Source organism: Penaeus chinensis, chromosome 14, assembly GCF_019202785.1.
Source record: "Penaeus chinensis breed Huanghai No. 1 chromosome 14, ASM1920278v2, whole genome shotgun sequence".
In the NCBI taxonomy this organism is placed as follows: Eukaryota; Metazoa; Arthropoda; class Malacostraca; order Decapoda; family Penaeidae; genus Penaeus; species Penaeus chinensis.
Window position 1 is genome coordinate 23,055,132 of NC_061832.1, and position 26,567 is coordinate 23,081,698.

Below are 26,567 nucleotides of genomic sequence, written 5' to 3' on the forward strand. Positions count from 1 at the left end.
ACGACGATGACGATGATGATACATTTATTCATATGCATTGTCTATACGGGAGTGGGTAGAGACAATAATGTCCGAGTCGATATCGACTGATGATGACCTTCAATATGTATATATATGAATAGCGTCAGACTCAAAAATTGCCATGATGATTAATTTGAGGCCGAGGCGTGTTGTTCCCCTGGGCAAGGAACTTCACCTCAACTGCTTATTCCCCTGGGGAAGGATCCTTGGTCATCCACCCCAATAGAGGGAACCAGCCAACTACGTGATGTCAAGTCGAAGCAGTTCGTTGAACATCGGTGATGATATATTTATGTATATATATAAATATATATACATATATACACACATATGTGTGTGTGTGTATGGGCATGTGTATGTATATATTTGTATATTAATATAGATATAGCTATATGAATAGATATATGCTTATATATACATATATATACACATACGCATAGATATGTTAATATATAAACATATACATACACATGCACACACACACACGTCTATATATGTATAAATATTTATATATACATATATATATATTTTTCCTTTTTTGTGTCATCACCGATGTTCAACGAACTGCTTCGACTTGACATCACTTATTAGTTCATTTATTCATTGATTTATTTATTCCTTCATTTATATTATTTATTTATTCATTCAGTCTTATACAGACAGCATCGGTGGTTCAGTGGTAGAATTCTCGCCTGCCACGCGGGAGGCCCGGGTTCGATTCCCGGCCGATGCACACTTTAAAAACATCCAATCATTTCGTCACTATATCACTTAAAAGTTTATTCAATAATCAACAAGTGTACTGTATCGACATCGACAATTGTATCGATACATTGTGTATCGACAGATGTTTATTAATAGACAAATAAATTAATACATGTTTGTTGTGTGTGCCGGATGTTCTTGTGTCTTTTCCACAGTCTCTACAGTAAAATAAAAAATATATATATTTTACAAAGAATGAAACAGAGAGCGAGAGAGGGAATATTAATATTATCGATGAATGCGAAGCCGGATATGAAATTTACAAAGCTACAAGTAGAAAGGTAATAGTGAAGGGCCTTGAAGGTATTTTAACCAAATCTCGAATACATTTCCTATGCGTCAATGTATCTGCAACGAGACACTCTGCTGTACCCTTGAAATTCTTTAAAAGGAAAGACAGTAAAAGAGCGCAAAAGTTGGAGAAATATGTTTCTCCATATCTGCTTTTTTCATTTAATTTCGGTTGCCTTTCTCACTCCCTCATCTGCTGACTTCTCTTTCTCCGTCAGTCACTCATCTCCTATTATTTTTTCGACATCCTACTTCTTCATCTTCCTCGTTATCATCATCGTTATCATCTTCGTCTTCTGTTTCTTCTACTTCATCATCATCATCATTGTCGTCGTTAGAATCATTATCCTCATTATCATGTTTGTCGCCATCCTCCTCCTTTTACCACACCTATTCCTTCCTTCCTCTCCTCCTCTTCCTCTTTCTCCTCCTTATGATCCTTTATCTCCTCCCTCTCCTACATTTCCTCCTCTTCATCTTCCTTCATCTCCTCCTCCTCATCTTCCTTCACAATGTTTAAGTCTGATGCTATATATATATATTGAAGGCCACCATCAATCGACGTCGACTATGACATTATTGTCTCTACCCCATGTTGATATATATACACCCACACATATAAACATGCATAAACAAACACACACAGGTTGGGAGGCAAAATGGGTGCTACAACTTGCTAAAGACCCAGCACGACGGTAATTGAACCCCTCGCTACGACGCGCCACTTGATGGCTTTCCCGATAGACTATGCCACGCCATTTTACTGCTTTTGGTTAAACATTGAATAATCGCTCACTGGAGGAGAAGAAAGAGGAGAAGGAGATGAAAGAAGATGAGGAGGAGGAGATGAAAGTAGATGAGGAGGAGGAAGAGGAGTAGAAGGAGATGAAGGAATATGTGGATGAGGAGAAGGAAGATGAGGAGGAGAAGATTAAGGAAGATGAGGAGGAGGAGGAGCTGAAAGAAAATAAGGAAGATGAGGAAGAGGAGATTAATGAAGATGAGGAGGAGGAGCATGACGACAGATGATGATGATAATGATGCAAACGGCGACGATGACGATGATGATACATTTATTCATATGCATTGTCTATACGGGAGTGGGTAGAGACAATAATGTCATAGTCGATGTCGACTGATGGTGACCTTCAATATATGTATATATATGAATAGCATCAGACAAAAATTGCCATCACAATTTGAGGCCAAGGCGTGTTGTTCCCCTGGGCAAGGAACTTCACCTCAACTATCTATTCCCCCTGGGAAGGATCCTTGGTCAGACAAAGAAAGACCCAGCCAACTACGTGATGTCAAGTCGAAGAAGTTCGTTAAACGTCGGTGATGACACATATAAATATATATATATATATATATATATATATATATATATATATATGTGTGTGTGTGTGTGTGTATATAAATATATATATACATATGTGTGTGTGTTTGTGCATGTGTATGTATGTTTGTATATTAACATATCTATGCGTATGTGTATATATATGTATATATAAGCATATATTTATTCATATAGCTATATCTATGTTTCTAAATATATTTATACATTTACTTATTAGTTCATTTTTTTGTTGATTTATTTATTCCTTTATATATAATATTTATCTATTTATTCATTCTTAATCAGGCAGCATCGGTGGTTCAGTGGTAGAATTCTCGCCTGCCACGCGGGAGGCCCGGGTTCAATTCCCGGCCGATGCACACTTTTAAAACATCCAATCATGTCGTCACTATATCACTTCAAAGTTTTTTCAATAATCAACAAGTGTACTGTCGACATCGACAATTGTATCGACACATTGCGTATCAACAGTTGTATACTAATAGACAAGTATTTCAACACATATTTGTTGTATGTGCTTTTATTGTTATGCTGGGTATGCCTGTGTCTTTTCCACAGTCTCTGCAGTAAAAAAAAAAAAAAAAAAAAAAAAAAAAAAAATGAAAATCTTTTACAAAAAATGAAAGACTGACCGAGAGAGGGAATATTAATGTCATCTATGAATGCGAAGCCGAGTATGAAATTTACAAAGCTACAAGTAGAAAGGTAATAGTGAAGGGCCTTGAAGGTATTTTAACAAAATCGCGGATACACTTCCTATGCGTTAATGTATCTGCACCGAGACATTCAGTTGTACCCTCGAAATTCTTTGAAAGGAAAGACAGTAAAAGTGCGCAAAAGTTAGAGAAATATGTTCCTCCACTTTTTTCATTTCATTTCGGTTGCCTTTCTCACTCCCTCATCTGCTGACTTCTCTTTCTCCGTCACTCTCATCTCCTATTGTTTCTTCGACATCCTACTTCTTCATCCTCTTCGTTATCATCATCGTTATCATCTTTGTCATCTTTTTCTTCTACTTCATCATCATTGTCGTCGTTAGCATCATTATCATCATTATCATGTTTGTCGTCATCCTCCTCCTCTTACCACTCCTCTTCCTTCCTTCCTTTTCTCCTCTTCCTCCTCCTCCTCCTTATCTTTCTTAACTCCTCCCCCTCCTCCTCCATTTCCTCATCATCATCTTCCTTCATATCCTCCTCCTCTTCCTCCTCATCATCATCTTCCTTCATCTCCTCTTTCTCATCAACATCATCTTCCTTCATCTCCTCTTCCTTCTCCTCCTCATCTTCCTTCATCTTCTCCTCCTCTTCCTCCTCTTCTTCTTGCTCCTCTCCTCCTCATCTTCCTTCATCTCCTTCTCATCATCATCATCTTCCTTCATCTCCTTCTCCTCCTCCTCTTCCTCCTCCTCATTTTCCTTCATCTCCCCCTCCTCCTCCTCCTCTTCCTCCTCCCCTTCATCTTCCTCCATTTCCTCCTCTTCCTCCTCTTCCATCTCTCCTCCTCTTCCTTCATTTCCTCCTCCTCCTCCTCTTTCTCATCATCATCTTTCTCCATCTCCTTCTCCTCCTCCTTATCTTCCTTCACAATTTTTGAGTCTGATGCTATATATATATTGAAGGCCACCATCAGTCGACGTCGACTAGGACATTATTGTCTCTACCCACTCCCGTATAATCACAGCCATGCATATGAATAAATGTATGGATATATGTACATATAAGTGCATAAATATAGATATGTTAATATGCATACATAGACATGCATACACAAACACACACAGGTTGGAGGCAAAATGGGTGCTACAACCTGCCAAAGACCCAGCACGACGGTAATTGAACCCCTCACCACGACGCGCCACTTGATGGCTTTCCCGATAGTCTACGACGCGCCATTTTACTACTTTTGGTTAAACATCGAATAATCACTCACTGGAGGAGGAGGAAGAGGAGATGAAGGAAGATGAGGAGGAAGAGGAGGAGGAGAAGAAGATAAAGGAGGAAGAGGAGGAGGAGGAGATGAAGAAAGATGAGGAGGGGGAGGAGAAGAAGATGAAGGAAGATGAGGAGGAGGAGGAGAAGGAAATGAAGGAAGATGAGGAGGAGAAGGAGATGAAGGAAGATGAGGAGGAGGAGGAGAAGAAGGAGATGAAGGAAGATGAGGAAGAGCAGGAGGAGAAGGAGATGAAGGAATAGGAGGAGGAGATGAAGGAAGATGAGGAGGAGGAGGAGATGAAGGAAGAAGAGGAGGAGGAGGAGATGAAGGAAGATGTTTAGGAGGAAGAGGAGGAGGAGAAGGAGATGGAAGAAGATGAGGAGGAGGATGATATGAAAGAAGATAAGAAAGAAGAGATGAAGGAGGATGAGGGGAAGGAGTAGTTGGAGGAAGATAATAATGAGGAGGAAGAGGAGAAGGAGATAAAGGATAAGGAGGAGGAGGAGAAGGAGATGAAGGAAGATGAGGAGAAGGAGATGAAGGAAGATGAGGAAGAGGAGGAGAAGAAGATGAGGATGAGAAGGAAATGAAGGAAGACGAGAAGGAGGAGGAGAAGGAGATGAAGGCAGATGAGGAGGAGGAGAAGGAGATGAAGGAACAGGAGGAGGAGGAGATGGAGATGGAGGAAGATGAGGAGGAGGAGAAGGAGATGAAGGAACAGGAGGAGGAGATGGAGGAAGATGAGGAGGAGGAGGAGATGAAGGAAGATGTTTAGGAGGAGGAAGAGGAGGAGAAAGAGATGGAGGAAGATGAGGAGGAGGAGATGAAAAAAGATACGGAAGATGAGGAGATGGAGGAAGATAATAATGAGAAGGAGGAAGAGGAGAAGGAGATAAAGGAAGATGAGGAAGAGGAGGAGATGAAGGAAGATGAGGAGGCGGAGGAGATGAAAGAAGATGTTTAGAAGGAGGAAGAGGATGAGGAGAAGGAGATGGAGGAAGATGATAATGAGGAGGAGGAAGAGGAGGAGAAGGAGATGTAGGAAGATGTGGATGAGGAGAAGGAAGAGGAGAAGATGAAGGAAGATGATGATGAGGAGATGAAGGAAAATAAGGAAGATGAGGAAGAGGAGATAAAGGAAGATGAGAAGGAGGAGGAGATGACGGTAGATGATGAGGAGGAGGAGATGGAGGAAGATGAGGAATAGGAGGAGCATGACGACAAAGATGATGATAATGATGCTAACGACGACGATGATGATGATGATACATTTATTCATATGCATTGTCTATGCGGGAGTGGGTAGAGACAATAATGTCATAGTCGATGTCGACTGATGGTGACCTTCAATATATGTATATATATAAATAGCATCAGTCTCAAAAATTGCCATGAGAATTTGAGGCCGAGGCGTGTTGTTCCCCTGGGCAAGGAACTTCACCTTAACTGCCTGTTCCCCTGGGGAAGGATCCTCGGTCAGCCAAAGAAAGACCCAGCCAACTACGTGATGTCAGGTCGAAGTAGTTCGTTAAACATCGGTGATGACACTATTGTCTCTACCCACTCCCGTATAATCAGAGCCATGCATATGAATAAATGTATGCATATATGTACATATTAGTGCATAAACATAAATATGTTAATATACATACACACACACATAAACATGCATAAACAAACACACACAGGTTGAGAGGGAAAATGGGTGCTACAACTTGCTAAAGACCCAGCACGACGGTAATTGAACCCCTTGCTACGAAGCGCCACTTGATGGCTTTCCCGATAGTCTACGACGCGCTATTTTACTAATTTTGGTTAAACATCGAGTAATCGCTCACTGGAGGAGGAGGAAGAGGAGGAGATGATGGAAGTTAATGAGGAGGGGGAGGAGAAGGAGATGAAGGAAGATGAGAAGGAGATGAAGGAAAATGAGGAGGAGGAGGAGAAGGAGTTGAAGGAAGATGAGGAGGAGGAGGAGATGAAGGAAGATGTGGATGAGGAGGAGGAGGAGGAGAAGGAGATGAAGGAAGATGATGATAAGGAGAAGGAGATGAAGGAGGAGGAGGAGGAGAAGGAGATGAAGGAAGATGATGATGATGATAAGGAGGAGGAGGAGGAGGTGAAGGAAGATGAGGAGGAGGAGGAGAAGGAGATGAAGAAAGCTGATGAGGAGGAGGAGAAGGAAGATGATGAGAAGGAGATAAGGGACGATGAGGAATTGGAGGAAGAGATGAAGGAAGATATTTAGGAGGAGGAAGAGGAGGATGCGAAGGAGATGGAGGAAGATGAGGAGGAGGATGATAATGAGATGAAGGAAGTTGATGAGGGGGGTAGGAGGAAAACAAGGAAGAGATGAAGGAGGAGAATAAGAAGATGAAGGAAGATGAGACGGAGTAGGAGATGAAGAAAGATGACGAGGAGGAGATGAAGGAAAATAAGAAAGATGAAGAAGAGGAGATACAGGAAGATGAGAAGGAGGAGGAGATGACGGAAGATGAAGTGGAGGATGAGATGGAGGAAGATGAGGGGGGGGGGGGAGTAGGAGGAGCATGACGACAAAGATGATGAGGATAATGATGCTAACGACGACAATGACGATGATGATACATTTATTCATATGCATTGTCTATACGGGGGTGGGTAGAGACAATAATGTCATAGTCGATGTCGACTGATGGTGACCTTCAATATATGTATATATATATGAATAGCACCAGACTCAAAAATTGCCAAAACTTGAGGCCGAGGCGTGTTGTTCCCTTGGACAAGGATCTTCACCTCAACTGCTTATTCTCCTGCGGAAGAATCCTTGGTCAGCCAAGGAAAGACCCAGCCAACTACGTGATGTCAAGTCGAAGTTCGTTAAACATCGGTGATGACACAAAAAAGGAAAATATATATATATATATATTTATGTATATATATATAAATATATATCTATATATACATGTGTGTGTGCATGTGTATGTATATGTATGTATTTTAACATATCTATGTGTATGTGTATATATATGTATATGTAAACACATAATTATTCATATAGCTACATCTTTGTTTCTAAATATATTTATCCATTTACTTATTAGTTCATTTATTCATTGATTGATTTATTCCTTCATTTATAATATTTACCTATTTATTCTACGTTAAACAGACAGCATCGGTGGTTCAGTGGTAGAATTCTCGCCTGCCACGCGGGAGGCCCGGGTTCGATTCCCGGCCGATGCACACTTTTAAAACATCCAATCATTTCGTCACTATATCACTTAAAAGTTTATTCAATAATCAACAAGTGTTCTGTATCGACATCGACAATTGTATCGATACATTGCGTATCAACAGTTCTATACTAATAGACAAGTAAATCAACACATAAAATAAAATATATATTTTACAAAGAATGAAACACTAACCGAGAGAGGGAATATTAACATCATCTATGAATGCGAAGCCGAGTATGAAATGTACAAAATTACAAGTAGAAAAGTAATAGTGAAGGGCCTTGAAGGTATTTTAACAAAATCGCGGATACACTTCCTATACGTTAAAGTATCTGCACCGAGACACTCCGCCGTGCCCTCGAAATTCTTTAAATGGAAAGACAGTAAAAGTTGGAGTAATATGTTCCTCCACATCTGCTTTTTTTTCATTTCGGTTGCCTTTCTCACTCCCTCATCTGCTGACTTCTCTTTCTCCGTCATTCACTCATCTCCTATTGTTTTTTCGACATCCTACTTCTTCATCCTCTTCGTTATCATCATCGTTATCATCTTCTTCTTTTTCTTCTACTTCATCATCATCATCATCATTTTTGTCGTTAGCATCATTATCATCATTATCATGTTTGTCGTCATCCTCCTCCTCTTACCACTCCTCTTCCTTCCTTCCTTTTCTCCTCTTCCTCCTCCTCCTCCTTATCTTTCTTAACTCCTCCCCCTCCTCCTCTTCCTCCTCATCATCATCTTCCTTCATCTCCTCTTTCTCATCAACATCATCTTCCTTCATCTCCTCTTCCTTCTCCTCCTCATCTTCCTTCATCTTCTCCTCCTCTTCCTCCTCTTCTTCTTGCTCCTCTCCTCCTCATCTTCCTTCATCTCCTTCTCATCATCATCATCTTCCTTCATCTCCTTCTCCTCCTCCTCTTCCTCCTCCTCATTTTCCTTCATCTCCCCCTCCTCCTCCTCCTCTTCCTCCTCCCCTTCATCTTCCTCCATCTCCTCCTCCTCCTCTTCCTCTTCCTCCTCCCCCTCATCTTCCTCCATTTCCTCCTCTTCCTCCTCTTCCATCTCTCCTCCTCTTCCTTCATTTCCTCCTCCTCCTCCTCTTTCTCATCATCATCTTTCTCCATCTCCTTCTCCTCCTCCTTATCTTCCTTCACAATTTTTGAGTCTGATGCTATATATATATTGAAGGCCACCATCAGTCGACGTCGACTTGGACATTATTGTCTCTACCCACTCCCGTATAATCAGAGCCATGCATATGAATAAATGTATGGATATATGTACATATAAGTGCATAAATATAGATATGTTAATATGCATACATAGACATGCATACACAAACACACACAGGTTGGGAGGCAAAATGGGTGCTACAACTTGCTTAAGGCTGACCCAGCACGACGGTAATTGAACCCCTCGCTACGACGCGCCACTTGATGGTTTTCCCAATAGTCTACGACGCGCCATTTTAGTACTTTTGGTTAAACATCTACTATCGCTCACTGGAGGAGAAGGAAGAGGAGGAGGAAGAGATGAAGGAAGATGAGGAGGAGAAGGAGATGAAGGAAGATGAGGAGGAGGAGGAGGAAGAAGAGACGGAGAAGGAGATGAAGGGAGATGAGGAGGAGGAGATGAAGGAAGATGAGACGGAGGAGAAGGAGATGAAGGAAGATGTGGATGAGGAGGAGGAGGAAGAGGAGAAGGAGAAGAAGGAAGAGGAGGAGGAGAGGGAGATGATGGAAGATAAGGAGGAGGAGGAGAAGGAGATGAAGGAAGATGAGGAGGAGGAGGTGAAGGAAGATGAGGAGGACGAGGAAGAGAAGGAGACGAAGGAAGATGATGATGAGGAGGAGGAGGAGAAGGAGATGTAGGAAGCTCATGAGGAGAAGGAGATGAAGGAAGATGAGGAGGGGGAGGAGGAGATGTAGTAAGATGTTTAGGAGGAGAAGGAGATGGAGGAATATGAGGAGGAGGAGAGGAGATGAAGGAAGTTATTGAGGGGTGGATGAGGAAAAAAGGAAGAGGAGATGAAGGAAGATGAGGAGGAGGAGAAGATGAAGGAAGATGAGCCGGAGGAGGAGATGAAGGAAGATGATGATGAGAAGGAGGAGATGAAGGAAAATAAGCAAGATGAGGAAGAGGAGATAAAGGAAGATGAGAAGTAGAAGATGAAGGAAGATGAGGAGGAGATGAAGGAAGATGAGGAGTAGTAGGAGCATGACGACAAAGATGATGATAATGATGCCAACGACGACGATGACGATGATGATACATTTATTCATTTGCATTGTCTATACGGGAGTGGGTAGAGACAATAATGTCATAGTCGATATCAACTGATGGTGACATTCAATACATTTAAATATGTATATATATAAAAAGCATCAGACTCAAAAATTGCCACGACAATTTGAGGCCGAGGCGCGTTGTTCCGCTGGGCAAGGAACTTCACCTCAACTGCCTATTCCCCTGCGGAAGGATCCTTAGTCAGCCAAAGAAAGACCCAGCCAACTACGTGATGTCAAGTCGAAGTTCGTTAAACATCGGTGATGACACAAAAATATATATATATATATATGTTTATATATAAGTATATATAAATATATACATGTGTGTGTCTGTGTGCATGTGCATGTATATGTTTGAATATTAACATATTTATGTTGATATATATTTATTCAAAAACTGAATAAATATATAAGCATCCTTTTATTCATATAGCTATATCTATGTTTCTAAATATATTTATCCATTTGCTTATTAGTTCATTTATTCATTGATTTATTTAATCCTTCATTTATAATATTTACCTATTTATTCAAACTCATACAGACAGCATCGGTGGTTCAGTGGTAGAATTCTCGCCTGCCACGCGGGAGGCCCGGGTTCGATTCTCGGCCGATGCACACTTTTAAAACATCCAATCATTTCGTCACTACACCACTTAAAAGTTTATTCAATAATCAACAAGTGTTCTGTATCGACATCGACAATTGTATCGACACATTGCGTATCAACAGTTGTATACTAATAGACAAGTAAATCAACACATGTTTGTTGTGTGTGCTTTTATTGTTATGCTGGGTATGCCTGTGTCTTTTCCACAGTCTCTGCAGTAAAAAAAAAAAAAAAAAAAAAAAAAAAAAAAAAAAAAAATCTTTTACAAAGAATGAAACACTGACCGAGAGAGGGAATATAAATATCATCTATGTATGCGAAGCCGAGTATGAAATTTACAAAGCTACAAGTAGAAAGGTAATAGTGAAGGGCCTTGAAGGTATTTTAACAAAATCGCGAATACACTTCCTATGCGTTAATGTATCTGCACCGAGACACTCAGTTGTACCCTCGAAATTCTTTAAAAGGAAAGACATCCACATCTGTTTTTTTTTCATTTCGTTTGCCTTTCTCACTCCCTCATCTGCTGACTTCTCTTTCTCCGTCATTCACTCATCTCCTATTGCTTTTTTCGGCGTCCTTCTTCTTCATCTTCTTCGTTATCATCATCGCTATCACCTTCGTCTTCTTTTTCTTCTTCTACTTCATCATCATCATCATTGTCGTCGTTAGCATCATTATCATCATTATCATGTTTGTCGTCATCCTCCTCCTTTTACCACACCTATTCCTTCCTTCCTCTCCTCCTCTTCCTCCTCCTCCTCCTTATCTTCCTTTATCTCCTCCCTCTCCTGCTACATTTCCTCCTCTTCATCATCTTCCTCCATCTCCTCCTCATCTTCCTTCACAATTTTTAAGTCTGATGCAATATATATATATATATATATATATATATATTGAAGGCCACCATCAGTCGACGTCGACTAGGACATTATTTCTCTACCCGCTCCCGTATAATCAGAGCCATGCAAATGAATAAATGTATGCATATATGTACATATAAGTGCATAAACATCAAATATGTTAATATACATACACCCACACACATAAACATGCATAAACAAACACACACAGGTTGGGAAGCAAAACGGGTGCTACAACTTGCTAAAGACCCAGCACGACGGTAATTGAACCCCTCGCCACGACGCGCCACTTGATGGCTTTCCCGATAGACTATGCCGCGCCATTTTACTACTTTTGGTTAAACATCGAATAATCGCTCACTGGAGCAGGAGAAGGAAGAGGAGGAGGAGGAGGAAGAGGAGAAGGAGAAAAAGGAGATGAAGGAAGATGAAGGAAGATGAGGAAGAGGAGATGAAGGAAAATAAGGAAGATGAGGAAGAGGAGATGAAGGAAGATGAGGAGTAGGAGCATGACGACAAATATGACGATAATGATGCTAATGATGACGATGACGATGATGACACATTTATTCATATACATTGTCTATATGGGAGTGGGTAGAGACAATAATGTCATAGTCGATGTCGACTGAAGGTGGCCTTCAATATATGTATATATATAAATAGCATCAGACTCAAAAATTGCCATGACAATTTGAGGCCAAGGCGTGTTGTTTCCCTTGGCAAGGAACTTCACCTCAACTGCCTATTCCCCTTGCGAAGGATCCTTGGTCAGCCAAGGAAAGACCCAGCCAACTACGTGATGTCAAGTCGTAGTTCGTGAAACATGGTTATGACACACAAAATATATATATATATATATATATATATATATATATATTTATGTATATATATGTATAAATATATATAGATATATACATGTGTGTGTGTATGTGTGCATGTGTATGTATATGTTTGTATATTAACATATCTATGTTAATATATATTTATTCAAATATTTAATAAATATATAAGCATATATTTATTCATATAGCTATATCTATGTTTCTAAATATATTTATCCATTTGCTTATAAGTTCATTTATTCATTGATTTATTTATTCCTTCATTTATATTATTTATTTATTCATTCAGTGTTTTACAGACAGCAACGCGGGAGGCCCGGGTTCGATTCCCGGCCGTTGCACACTTATAAAACATCCAATCATTGCGTCACTATATCACTTAAAAGTTTATTCAATAATTGACAAGTATACTGTCGACATCGATAATTGTATCGACACATTGCGTATCAACATTTGTATACTAATAGACAAGTAAATCAACACATATTTGTTGTGTGTGCTCTTACTGTTATGCTGGGTATGCTTGTGTCTCTGCAGTAAAAAAAAAAAAAAAAAAAAAAAAAAAAAAAAAAACAATATATATATATTTATATATATTTTACAAAGAATGAAACACTGACCGAGAGAGGGGATATTAATGCCATCTATGAATGCGAAGCCGAGTATGAAATTTACAAAGCTACAAGTAGAAAGAGAATAGTGAAGGGCCTTGAAGGTATTTGAACAAAATCGCGGATACACTTCCTATGCGTTAACGTATCTGCACCGAGACACTCCGCTGTACCCTCGAAATTCTTAGAAAGGAAAAACAGTAAAAGTGCGCAAAAGTTGGAGTGATATGTTCCTCCACATCTGTTTTTTTTTAAATTTCGGTTGCCTTTCTCACTCCCTCATCTGTTGACTTCTCTTTCTCCGTCATTCACTCATCTCCTATTGTTTTTTCGACGTCCTACTTCTTCAACTTCTTCGTTATCATCATCGTTATTCTTCTACTTCATCATCGTCATTGTTGTCGTTAGCATCATTATCATCATTATCATGTTTGTCGTCATCCTCCTCCTCTTACCACTCTTCTCCCTTCCTTCCTCTCCTCTTCTTCCTCCTTCTCCTCCTTATCTTCCTTTATCTCCTCCCCCTCCTCCTCCATTTCCTCCTCATCATCATCTTCCTTCATCTCCTCCTCCTCCTCTTCCTTCATATCATCATCTTCCTTCATCTCATCTTCCTCATCAACATCATCTTCCTTCATCTCCTCTTCCTCCTCCTCCTCAACTTCCTTCATCCTCTCCTCCTCTTCATCCTCCTCTTCTTACTCCTCCTCTCCTCATCTTCCTTCATCTCATTCTTACCCTCATCATCTTCCTTCATCTCCCTCTCCTCCTCCTACTTCTCCTAATTTTCCTTCATCTCTCCCTCATCCTCTTCCTCTTCCTCCTTTTCATTTTCCTCCATCTCCTCCTCCTCCTGCTCTTCCTCCTCCTCCTCTTTCTTCATCTCCCCCTCTTCCTCATCATCATCTTCATCCATCTCCTCCTCCTCCTCCCCATCTTCCTTCATCTCATCCTCCTCTTCCTCCTCCTCATCATCATCTTCATCCATCTCCTTCTCTTCCTCCTCTTCCACCTCCTTATCTTCCTTCACAATTTTTGAGTCTGATGCTATATATATTGAAGGCCACCATCAGTCGACTAGGACATTATTGTCTCTACCCACTCCCACTGTATAACAATAAATGTATGCATATATGTACATATTAGTGCATAAACATAGATATGTTAATATACATACACACACACATAAACATGCATAAACAAACACACACAGGTTGGGAGGCAAAATAGATACTACAACCTCCCAAAGACCCAGCACGATGGTAATTGAACCCCTTGCTACGAAGCGCCACTTGATGGCTTTCCCGATAGTCTACGACGCGCCATTTTACTACTTTTGGTTAAACATCGAGTAATAGCTCACTGGAGGAGGAGGAAGAGGAGATGAAGGAAGGTGAGGAGGAAGAGGAGGAGGAGGAGATGAAGGAGGAAGAGGAGGAGGAGGAGATGAAGAAAGATGAGGAGGGGGAGGAGAAGAAGATGAAGGAAGATGAGGAGGAGGAGGAGAAGGAAATGAAGGAAGATGAGGAGGAGAAGGAGATGAAGGAAGATGAGGAGGAGGAGGAGGAGAAGGAGATGAAGGAAGATGAGGAAGAGCAGGAGGAGAAGGAGATGAAGGAATATGAGGAGGAGGAGATGAAGGAAGATGAGGAGGAGGAGGAGATGAAGGAAGATGAGGAGGAGGAGGAGATGAAGGAAGATGTTTAGGAGGAAGAGGAGGAGGAGAAGGAGATGGAAGAAGATGAGGAGGGGGATGATATGATAGAAGATAAGGAAGAAGAGATGAAGGAGGATGAGGGGAAGGAGTAGATGGAGGAAGATAATAATGAGGAGGAAGAGGAGAAGGAGATAAAGGATAAGGAGGAGGAGGAGAAGGAGATGAAGGAAGATGAGGAGAAGGAGATGAAGGAAGATGAGGAAGAGGAGGAGAAGAAGATGAGGATGAGAAGGAAATGAAGGAAGACGAGGAGGAGGAGGAGAAGGAGATGAAGGAAGATGAGGAGGAGGAGAAGGAGATGAAGAAACAGGAGGAGGAGGAGATGGAGATGGAGGAAGATGAGGAGGAGGAGAAGGAGACGAAGGAACAGGAGGAGGAGATGGAGGAAGATGAGGAGGAGGAGGAGATGAAGGAAGATGTTTAGGAGGAGGAAGAGGAGGAGAAAGAGATGGAGGAAGATAAGGAGGAGGAGATGAAAAAAGATACGGAAGATGAGGAGATGGAGGAAGATAATAATGAGAAGGAGGAAGAGGAGAAGGATATAAAGGAAGATGAGGAAGAGGAGGGGATGAAGGAAGATGAGGAGGCGGAGGAGATGAAGGAAGATGTTTAGAAGGAGGAAGAGGATGAGGAGAAGGAGATGGAGGAAGATGATAATGAGGAGGAGAAGGAGATGTAGGAAGATGTGAATGAGGAGAAGGAAGAGGAGAAGATGAAGGAAGATGATGATGAGGAGATGAAGGAAAATAAGGAAGATGAGGAAGAGGAGATAAAGGAAGATGAGAAGGAGGAGGAGATGACGGTAGATGAGGAGGAGGAGGAGATGGAGGAAGATGAGGAGTAGGAGGAGCATGACGAAAAAGAGGATAATGATAATGATGCTAATGACGACGATGACGATGATGATACATTTATTCATTTGCATTGTCTATGCGGGAGTGGGTAGAGACAATAATGTCATAGCCGATGTCGACTGATGGTGACCTTCAATATATGTATATATATAAATAGCATCAGTCTCAAAAATTGCCATGAGAATTTGAGGCCGAGGCGTGTTGTTCCCCTGGGCAAGGAACTTCACCTTAACTGCCTATTCCCCTGGGGAAGGATCCTCGGTCAGCCAAAGAAAGACCCAGCCAACTACGTGATGTCAGGTCGAAGTAGTTCGTTAAACATCGGTGATGACACAAAAAAGGAAAAAAATATATATTTATGTATATATATAAATATATATACATATATATACATGTGTGTGTGTGTGCATGTGTATGTATGTTTGTATATTAACATATCTATGCGTATGCGTATATATATGTATATAAAAGCATATATTTATTCATATATCTATATCTATGTTTCTAAATATATTTATTAATTTACTTATTAGTTTATTTATTGATTTATTTATTCCTTTATTTATAATATATACATCTACAGACAGCATCGGTGGTTCAGTGGTAGAATTCTCGCCTGCCACGCGGGAGGCCCGGGTTCAATTCCCGGCCGATGCACACTTTTAAAACATCCAATCATTTCGTCATTATATCACTTAAAAGTTTATTCAATAATCAACAAGTGTACTGTATCGACACCGACAATTGTATCGACACATTGCGTATCAACAGTTGTATACTAATAGACAAGTAAATAAACACATATTTGTTGTGTGTGCTTTCATTGTTATGCTGGGTATGCTTGTGTCTTTTCCACAGTCTCTGCAGTAAAAAAAAAAAAAAAAAAAAAAAGAAAAAAAAAAAAAAAAAATCTTTTACAAAAAATGAAAGACTGACCGAGAGAGGGAATATAAATATCATCTATGAATGCGAAGCCGAGTATGAAATTTACAAAGCTACAAGTAGAAAGGTAATAGTGAAGGGCCTTGAAGGTATTTTAACAAAATCGCGGATACACTTCCTATGTGTTAATGTATCTGCACCGAGACACTCTGCTCTACCCTCGAAATTCTTAGAAAAGAAAGACAGTAAAAGTGCGCAAAAGTTGGAGTAATATGTTCCTCCACATCTGTTTTTTTTTTTTTTTTTTTTCATTTCGGTTGCCTTTCTCACTCATCTATTATTATTTCGACATCCTACTTCTTCATCCTCTTCGTTATCATCTTCGTCTCCTTTTTCTTCTTCTATTTCATCATCATCATCATCATCATTGTAGTCGTTAGCATCATTATCATGTTTGTCGTCATCTTCCTCCTCTTACCACTCCTCTTCCTTCCTTCTTCTCCTCTTCCTCCTCCTCCTCCTTATCTTCCTTTATCTCCTCCTCTCCTCCTACATTTCCTCATCATAATCATCATTTTCCTTCATCTCATCCTCATCTTCCTTCACATGTTTTGAGTCTGATGCTATATATATTGAAGGCCATCACCAGTCGACGTCGACTAGGACATTATTGTCTCTACCCACTCCCGTATAATCAGAGCCATGCATATGAATAAATGTATGCATATATGTACATATTAGTGCATAAACATAGATATGTTAATATACATACACACACACACATAAACATGCATAAACAAACACACACAGGTTGAGAGGGAAAATGGGTGCTACAACTTGCTAAAGACCCAGCACGACGGTAATTGAACCCCTCGCCACGACGCGCCACTTGATGGCTTTCCCGATAGTCTACGACGCGCTATTTTACTACTTTTGGTTAAACATCGAATAATCGCTCACTGGAGGAGGAGGAAGAGGAGGAGATGAAGGAAGTTAATGAGGAGGGGGAGGACGAGGAGATGAAGGAAGATGAGAAGGAGGAGGAGAAGGAGATGAAGGAAAATGAGGAGGAGAAGGAGATGAAGGAAGATGATGATGATGATAAGGAGGAGGAGGAGGAGGTGAAGGAAGATGAGGAGGAGGAGAAGGAGATGAAGGAAGATGATGAGGAGGAGGAGAAGGAGATGAAAGAAGATGATGAGAAAGAGATAAGGGACGATGAGGAAGTGGAGGAAGAGATGAAGGAAGATGTTTAGGAGGAGGAAGAGGAGGATGCGAAGGAGATGGAGGAAGATGAGGAGGAGGATGAGAAGGGGATGAAGGAAGTTGATGAGGGGGGTAGGAGGAAAAAAAGGAAGAGATGAAGGAAGATGAGACGGCGTAGGAGATGAAGAAAGATGATGAGGAGGAGATGAAGGAAAATAAGAAAGATGAGGAAGAGGAGATACAGGAAGATGAGAAGGAGGAGGAGATGACGGAAGATGAAGTGGAGGAAGATGAGGGGGGGGAGTAGGAGAAGCATGACGACAAAGATGATGATGATAATGATGCTAACGACGACTGTCAGGGTTCGTTTTAAGGAATCAGAGCGGTCAGGTCAACGGAAACACACCAGAGGAAAACATACATAAGGTTTAATGCTAGAGGGCACTAATTACACTACAAACACAGGATATGTACAAACAGACAGGAGAAGGATCCAGCGGAGCAGGCGAGGTCACATGGCGGAAAGAAGCACACACGTCAAATTCACGGGACAACTGCTGAATTTTTGACCGGTGCTCCTTTTATGTGTCCCGCCGATGTTTAGGCCGATACCCTCGTTCCCACACTCGGCGAACGAGCCAATCGCGAGAGGCCTAAGCCCGCCGCCCAGAGTGAGGTAAACACCGCCGACGGTCCAGAGTAATCTCGCAGTTGTGACATATCTCCCTTCTCTCTTCAAAATAATCTTCCAAGAAATGAAGATTATTTTGCGAGAATCACAACTGCGAGATGTCTACACCGAGGCTCCGAGGTCCTCATTCCAGCGGTGATGTGGCCCTAGGGCCTGTCCTTCCGTCAGCCACACTCTTCCGGCGATCGCGATTCTGACGTCTGTCAGACTGGCTGCACCATCGCTCCTCCAGCTTTCCCTCTACTCCCGGCAGCTCCTCCAGTGCGTCCTCGGGGGGCAGCTCCTCCAGGGTGCCTTTGCACAGATGCTCCTCTGGCACGTCCTGGACAGGTAGCTCCTCCACGCCAACTGGTCGTTCGGGTGCGCATCCCGCATGTCCTCCGCAGGCAGCTCCTTCGGCTTGTCCTCGGCAGGCAGCTCCTCGGGCATGTCCTCGGCAGGCAGTTCCTCCGGCATGTCCTCGGCAGGCAGCTCCTCCGGCATGTCCTCGGCAGGCAGCTCCTCCGGCATGTCCTCGGCAGACAGCTCCTCCGGCGCGTCCTCGGCAGGCAGCTTCTCGGTCAAACCGATGCCCACCGGATCCTTGGGCGGGTATCCCAAGCTAGCTGGTCGTTCGGGCGCACGTCCTGCACCCACCAGCTGTTCCTCCGGCGCGTCCACGGCAGGCAGCTCCTCCGGTGGACCGATACCCTTGGGCGGGCATCCCACGCCAACTGGTTGTTCGGGTGCACATCCCGCACCCACCAGTTGCACAAGCGGACATACAAGGGCGGTCAGCTCCTCTGACTTCAGTGCCGCTGCAGTCGCTTCCTCTGGTGTGTATTTCGCCGGCGGCTGAGGCTTCCTCGACCGTGCCTGCTTCATCCGACGGCCGTTCCCCGGGAGTCTCCCTCGCTTTCGTCCGTCTTGCCGGCAGGTTTCCCGCTGCGACGGTTCCTTGGGCAGACGGATCGTGTCCATAGGCGACTCCGTGGTCAGTCGCTCCTCTGGCCAGCGTTCTTCCCCCGGGAGTTTTGTTTGAGTAGCCCGGACGATCCTGGCAAGGCCGCCAATGTCAGGGTTCGTTTTAAGGAATCAGAGCGGTCAGGTCAACGGAAACACACCAGAGGGAACATACACAAGGTTTTAATGCTAAAGGCACTACTTACACTACAAACACAGGATATGTACAAACAGACAGGAGAAGGATCCAGCGGAGCACGCGAGGTCACATGGCGGAAAGAAGCACACACGTCAAAGTCACGGGACAACTGCTGAATTTCTGACAGGTGCTCCTTTTATGTGTCCCGCCGATGTTTAGGCCGATACCCTCGTTCCCACACACGGCGAACGAGCCAATCGCGAGAGGCCTAAGCCCGCCGCCCAGAGTGAGGTAAACACCGCCGACGGTCCAGAGCAATCTCGCAGTTGTGACAACGACAATGACGATGATGATACATTTATTCATATGCATTGTCTATACGGGGGTGGGTAGAGACAATAATGTCATAGTCGATGTCGACTGATGGTGACCTTCAATATATGTATATATATATATGAATAGCATCAGACTCAAAAATTGCCACAACTTGAGGCCGAGGCGTGTTGTTCCCTTGGACAAGGATCTTCACCTCAACTGCTTATTCTCCTGCGGAGGAATCCTTGGTCAGCCAAGGAAAGACCCAGCCAACTACGTGATGTCAAGTCGAAGTTCGTTAAACATCAGTGATGACACAAAAAAAGGAAAAGATATATATATATTTATGTATATATATATATATATCCATATATACATGTGTGTGTGCATGTATATGTATATGTATGTATTTTAACATATCTATGTGTATGTGTATATATATGTATATGTAAACACATAATTATTCATATAGCTACATCTTTGTTTCTAAATATATTTATCCATTTACTTATTAGTTCATTTATTCATTGATTGATTTATTCCTTCATTTATAATATTTACCTATTTATTCTGTGTTACATAGACAGCATCGGTGGTTCAGTGGTAGAATTCTCGCCTGCCACGCGGGAGGCCCGGGTTCGATTCCCGGCCGATGCACACTTTTAAAACATCCAATCATTTCGTCACTATATCACTTAAAAGTTTATTCAATAATCAACAAGTGTTCTGTATCGACATCGACAATTGTATCGATACATTGCGTATCAACAGTTCTATACTAATAGACAAGTATATCAACACATAAAATAAAATATATATTTTACAAAGAATGAAACACTAACCGAGAGAGGGAATATTAACATCATCTATGAATGTACAAAATTACAAGTAGAAAAGTAATAGTGAAGGGCCTTGAAGGTATCTTAACAAAATCGCGGATACACTTCCTATACGTTAATGTATCTGCACCGAGACACTCCGCCGTGCCCTCGAAATTCTTTAAATGGAAAGACAGGAAAAGTGCGCAAAAGTTGGAGTAATATGTTCCTCCACATCTGCTTTTTTTCATTTCGGTTGCCTTTCTCACTCCCTCATCTGCTGACTTCTCTTTCTCCGTCACTCACTCATCTCCTATTGTTTCTTCGACATCCTATTTCTTCATCCTCTTCGTTATCATCATCGTTATTATCTTTGTCATCTTTTTCTTCTACTTCATCATCATTGTCGTCGTTAGCTTCATTTTCATCATTATCATGTTTGTCGTCATCCTCCTCCTCTTACCACTCCTCTTCCTTCCTTCCTTTTCTCCTCTTCCTCCTCCTCCTCCTTATCTTTCTTAACTTCTCCCCCTCCTCCTCCATTTCCTCATCATCATCTTCCTTCATCTCCTCCTCTTCCTCCTCATCATCATCTTCCTTCATCTCCTCTTCCTCATCAACATCATCTTCCTTCATCTCCTCTTCCTTCTCCTCATCTTCCTTCATCTTCTCCTCCTCTTCCTCCTCCTCTTCTTGCTCCTCTCCTCCTCATCTTCCTTCATCTCCTCATCATCATCATCTTCCTTCATCTCCTTCTCCTCCTCCTCTTCCTCCTCCTCCTCATTTTCCTTCATCTCCCCCTCCTCCTCCTCCTCTTCCTCCTCCCCTTCATCTTCCTCCATCTCCTCCTCCTCCTCTTCCTCCATCTCCTCCTCCTCCTCTTCCTCTTCCTACTCCCCCTCATCTTCCTCCATTTCCTCCTCTTCCTCCTCTTCCTCCTTCTCCTCCTCTTCCTTCATCTCCTCCTCCTCCTCCTCTTTCTCATCATCATATTTCTCCATCTCCTTCTCCTCCTCCTTATCTTCCTTCACAATTTTTGAGTCTGATGCTATATATATATTGAAGGCCACCATCAGTCGACGTTGACTAGGACATTATTGTCTCTACCCACTCCCGTATAATCAGAGCCATGCATATGAATAAATGTATGGATATATGTACATATAAGTGCATAAATATAGATATGTTAATATGCATACATAGACATGCATACACAGGTTGGGAGGCAAAATGGGTGCTACAACTTGCCTAATGCTGACCCAGCACGACGGTAATTGAACCACTCGCTACGACGCGCCACTTGATCGCTTTCCCGATAATCTACGACGCGCCATTTTACTACTTTTGGTTAAATATCGAATAATTGCTCACTGGAGGAAGAGGAGGAGGAGAAGGGGATGGAGGAAGATGAGGATGAGGATGAGAAGGAGATGAAGGAAGTTGATGAGGGGGGGAGGAGGAAAAAAAGGAAGAGGAGATAAAGGAAGATGAGGAGGAGGAGATGAAGGAAGATGAGACGGAGTAGAAGGAGATGAAGGAAGATGATGATGAGGAGGAGATGAAGGAAAATAAGGAAGATGAGGAAGAGGAGATAAAGGAAGATGAGAAGGAGGAGGATATGATGGAAGATGAGGAGGAAGATAAGGAGGAGTAGGAGGAGCATGACGACAAAGATGACGATAATGATGCTAACGACGACGATGACGATGATGATACATTTATGCATATGCATTGTCTATACAGGAGTGGGTAGAGACAAAAATGTCCGAGTCGATATCGACTCATGATGACCTTCAATATATATATATATATATATATATATATATAAATAGCATCAGACTCAAAAATTGCCATGATAATTAATTTGAGGCCGAGGCGTGTTGTTCCCCTGGGCAAGGAACTTTACCTCAACTGCCTATTCCCCTGGGCAAGGACATTCACCTCAACTGCCTATTCCCCTGGGCAAGGAACTTCACCTCAACTGCCTATTCCCCTGGGAAAGGATCCTTGGGCAGTCAAGGAAAGACCCAACCAACTACGTGATGTCAAGTCGAAGAAGTTTGTTAAACGTCGGTGATGACACACTAAAAAAAATATATATTTATATTTATGTGTATATATAAATATATATACATATGTGTGTGTTTGTGCATGTGTATGTTTTTATATTAACATATCTATGCGTATGTGTATATATATGTATATATATGCACATATTTATTCATATAGCTATATCTATGTTTCTAAATATATTTATCCATTTACTTATTAGTTCATTTATTTGTTGATTTATTTATTCCTTCATTTATAATATTTATTCATTTATTCAGTCTTCTACAGACAGCATCGGTGGTTCAGTGGTAGAATTCTCGCCTGCCACGCGGGAGGCCCGGGTTCAATTCCCGGCCGATGCACACTTTTAAAACATCCAATCATTTCGTCACTATATCACTTAAAAGTTTATTCAATTATCAACAAGTGTACTGTATCGACATCGACAATTGTATCGATACATTGCGTATCAACAGTTCTATACTAATAGACAAGTAAATCAACACATATTTGTTGTGTGTGCTTTTATTGCTATGCTGGGTATGCCTGTTTCTTTTCCACAGGCTCTGCAGTAAAATATATATATATATATATATATATATATATATATATATATATATATATATATTTTTAAAGAATGAAAGACTGACCGAGAGAGGGAATATTAATATCATCTATAAATGCGACCCGAGTATGAAATTTACAAAGCTACAAGTAGAAAGGTAATAGTGAAGGGCCTTGAAGGTATTTTAACAAAATCGCGGATACACTTCCTATGCGTTAATGTATCTGCACCGAGACACTCAGTTGTACCCTCGAAATTCTTTAAAAGGAAAGACAGTAAAAGTGCGCAAAAGTTGGAGTAATATGTTCCTCCATGTCTGCATTTTTTCTTTTCGGTTGCCTTTCTCACTCCCTCATCTGCTGACTTCTCTTTCTCCGTCAGTCACTCATCTCCTATTATTTTTTCGACATCCTATTTCTTCATCCTCTACGTTATCATCATCGTTATCATCTTCATCTTCTTTTTCTTCTACTTCATCATCATTGTCGTCGTTAGCATCATTATCATCATTATCATGTTTGTCGTCATCCTCCTCCTCCTACCCCTCCTCTTCCTTCCTTCCTCTCCTCCTCTTCCTCCTCCTCCTCCTTATCATCCTTTACCTCCTCCCCTCCTCCTCCATTTCCTCCTCATCATCCTCCTTCATCTCCTTCTCCTCTTCCTCATCAACATCATCTTCCTTCATCTCCTCTTCCTCTTCCTACTCCATATCTCCCTTCATCTTCTCCTCCTCTTCCTCCTCCTCATCTTCCTCCCCCTCATATTTCTCCATCTCCTCCTCCTCATCTTCCTCCATTTCCTCCTCCTCCTCCTCCTCCTCTTCCTCTTCCTCTTCATCATCATCTTCTTCATCCATCTCCTTCTCCTCCTGCTCTTCCTCCTCCTTACCTTCCTTCACAATTTTTGAGTCTGATGATATATATATATATATATATATATATATATATATATATTGAAGGCCACCATCAGTCGACGTCGACTGGGACATTATTGTCTCTTCCCACTCCCGCATAATCAGAGCCATGCATATGAAGAAATGTATGTACATAAACATTGATATGTTAATATACATACATATACATGCATACACAAACACACACAGGTTGAGAAGCATTATCATGTTTGTCGTCATCCTCCTCCTCTTACCACTCCTCTTCCTTCCTTACTCTCCTCCTCTTCCTCCTTATCTTCCTTTATCTCCTCCCTCTCCTCCTACAGTTCCTCATCATCATCATCATCTTCCTTCATCTCCTCTTCCTCATCTTCCTTCACAATCTTTGAGTCTGATGCTATATATATATTGACGGCCACCATCAGTCGACGTCGACTAGGACATTATTGTCTCTACCCACTCCCGTATGATCAGAGCCATGCATATGAATAAATGTATGCATATATGTACATATTAGTGCATAAACATAAATATGTTAATATACATACACACACACATAAACATGCATAAACAAACACACACAGGTTGAGAGGGAAAATGGGTGCTACAACTTGCTAAAGACCCAGCACGACGGTAATTGAACCCCTTGCTACGAAGCGCCACTTGATGGCTTTCCCGATAGTCTACGACGCGCTATTTTACTACTTTTGGTTAAACATCGAGTAATAGCTCACTGGAGGAGGAGGAAGAGAAGGAGATGATGGAAGTTAATGAGGAGGGGGAGGAGAAGGAGATGAAGGAAGATGAGAAGGAGATGAAGGAAAATGAGGAGGAGGAGGAGAAGGAGTTGAAGGAAGATGAGGAGGAGGAGGAGATGAAGGAAGATGTGGATGAGGAGGAGGAGGAGGAGAAGGAGATGAAGGAAGATGATGATAAGGAGAAGGAGATGAAGGAGGAGGAGGAGGAGAAGGAGATGAAGGAAGATGATGATGATGATAAGGAGGAGGAGGAGGAGGTGAAGGAAGATGAGGAGGAGGAGGAGAAGGAGATGAAGAAAGCTGATGAGGAGGAGGAGAAGGAAGATGATGAGAAGGAGATAAGGGACGATGAGGAAGTGGAGGAAGAGATGAAGGAAGATATTTAGGAGGAGGAAGAGGAGGATGCGAAGGAGATGGAGGAAGATGAGGAGGAGGATGATAATGAGATGAAGGAAGTTGATGAGGGGGGTAGGAGGAAAACAAGGAAGAGATGAAGGAGGAGAATAAGAAGATGAAGGAAGATGAGACGGAGTAGGAGATGAAGAAAGATGACGAGGAGGAGATGAAGGAAAATAAGAAAGATGAAGAAGAGGAGATACAGGAAGATGAGAAGGAGGAGGAGATGACGGAAGATGAAGTGGAGGATGAGATGGAGGAAGATGAGAGGGGGGGGGAGTAGGAGGAGCATGACGACAAAGATGATGAGGATAATGATGCTAACGACGACAATGACGATGATGATACATTTATTCATATGCATTGTCTATACGGGGGTGGGTAGAGACAATAATGTCATAGTCGATGTCGACTGATGGTGACCTTCAATATATGTATATATATATGAATAGCACCAGACTCAAAAATTGCCAAAACTTGAGGCCGAGGCGTGTTGTTCCCTTGGACAAGGATCTTCACCTCAACTGCTTATTCTCCTGCGGAGGAATCCTTGGTCAGCCAAGGAAAGACCCAGCCAACTACGTGATGTCAAGTCGAAGTTCGTTAAACATCGGTGATGACACAAAAAAGGAAAATATATATATATATATTTATGTATATATATATAAATATATATCTATATATACATGTGTGTGTGCATGTGTATGTATATGTATGTATTTTAACATATCTATGTGTATGTGTATATATATGTATATGTAAACACATAATTATTCATATAGCTACATCTTTGTTTCTAAATATATTTATCCATTTACTTATTAGGTCATTTATTCATTGATTGATTTATTCCTTCATTTATAATATTTACCTATTTATTCTACGTTAAACAGACAGCATCGGTGGTTCAGTGGTAGAATTCTCGCCTGCTACGCGGGAGGCCCGGGTTCAATTCCCGGCCGATGCACACTTTTAAAACATACAATCATTTCGTCACTATATCACTTAAAAGTTTATTCAATAATCAACAAGTGTTCTGTATCGACATCGACAATTGTATCGATACATTGCGTATCAACAGTTCTATACTAATAGACAAGTAAATCAACACATAAAATAAAATATATATTTTACAAAGAATGAAACACTAACCGAGAGAGGGAATATTAACATCATCTATGAATGCGAAGCCGAGTATGAAATGTACAAAATTACAAGTAGAAAAGTAATAGTGAAGGGCCTTGAAGGTATTTTAACAAAATCGCGGATACACTTCCTATACGTTAAAGTATCTGCACCGAGACACTCCGCCGTGCCCTCGAAATTCTTTAAATGGAAAGACAGTAAAAGTTGGAGTAATATGTTCCTCCACATCTGCTTTTTTTCATTTCGGTTGCCTTTCTCACTCCCTTATCTGCTGACTTCTCTTTCTCCGTCATTCACTCATCTCCTATTGTTTTTTCGACATCCTACTTCTTCATCCTCTTCGTTATCATCATCGTTATCATCTTCTTCTTTTTCTTCTAC

At 41.6% G+C, this 26,567-nt stretch overlaps 8 non-coding genes across 8 annotated transcripts; all 8 read left to right on the forward strand.

Annotated features, from left to right (window-relative positions):
- The first annotated feature begins 683 nt into the window (after positions 1 to 683).
- On the forward strand, positions 684 to 754 carry Trnag-gcc. Its single transcript has one exon. It is a non-coding gene; the product is annotated as a tRNA-Gly (tRNA).
- A 1,971-nt stretch (positions 755 to 2,725) lies between these two features.
- Positions 2,726 to 2,796, forward strand: Trnag-gcc. The gene has a single exon. It is a non-coding gene; the product is annotated as a tRNA-Gly (tRNA).
- A 4,733-nt stretch (positions 2,797 to 7,529) lies between these two features.
- On the forward strand, positions 7,530 to 7,600 carry Trnag-gcc. The gene has a single exon. It is a non-coding gene; the product is annotated as a tRNA-Gly (tRNA).
- Positions 7,601 to 10,431: 2,831 nt separating this feature from the next.
- Positions 10,432 to 10,502, forward strand: Trnag-gcc. Its single transcript has one exon. It is a non-coding gene; the product is annotated as a tRNA-Gly (tRNA).
- A 5,468-nt stretch (positions 10,503 to 15,970) lies between these two features.
- On the forward strand, positions 15,971 to 16,041 carry Trnag-gcc. Its single transcript has one exon. It is a non-coding gene; the product is annotated as a tRNA-Gly (tRNA).
- A 4,104-nt stretch (positions 16,042 to 20,145) lies between these two features.
- On the forward strand, positions 20,146 to 20,216 carry Trnag-gcc. The gene has a single exon. It is a non-coding gene; the product is annotated as a tRNA-Gly (tRNA).
- Positions 20,217 to 22,720: 2,504 nt separating this feature from the next.
- Trnag-gcc lies at positions 22,721 to 22,791 on the forward strand. Its single transcript has one exon. It is a non-coding gene; the product is annotated as a tRNA-Gly (tRNA).
- Positions 22,792 to 25,936: 3,145 nt separating this feature from the next.
- Trnas-gcu lies at positions 25,937 to 26,007 on the forward strand. Its single transcript has one exon. It is a non-coding gene; the product is annotated as a tRNA-Ser (tRNA).
- The last annotated feature ends 560 nt before the right edge of the window (positions 26,008 to 26,567 follow it).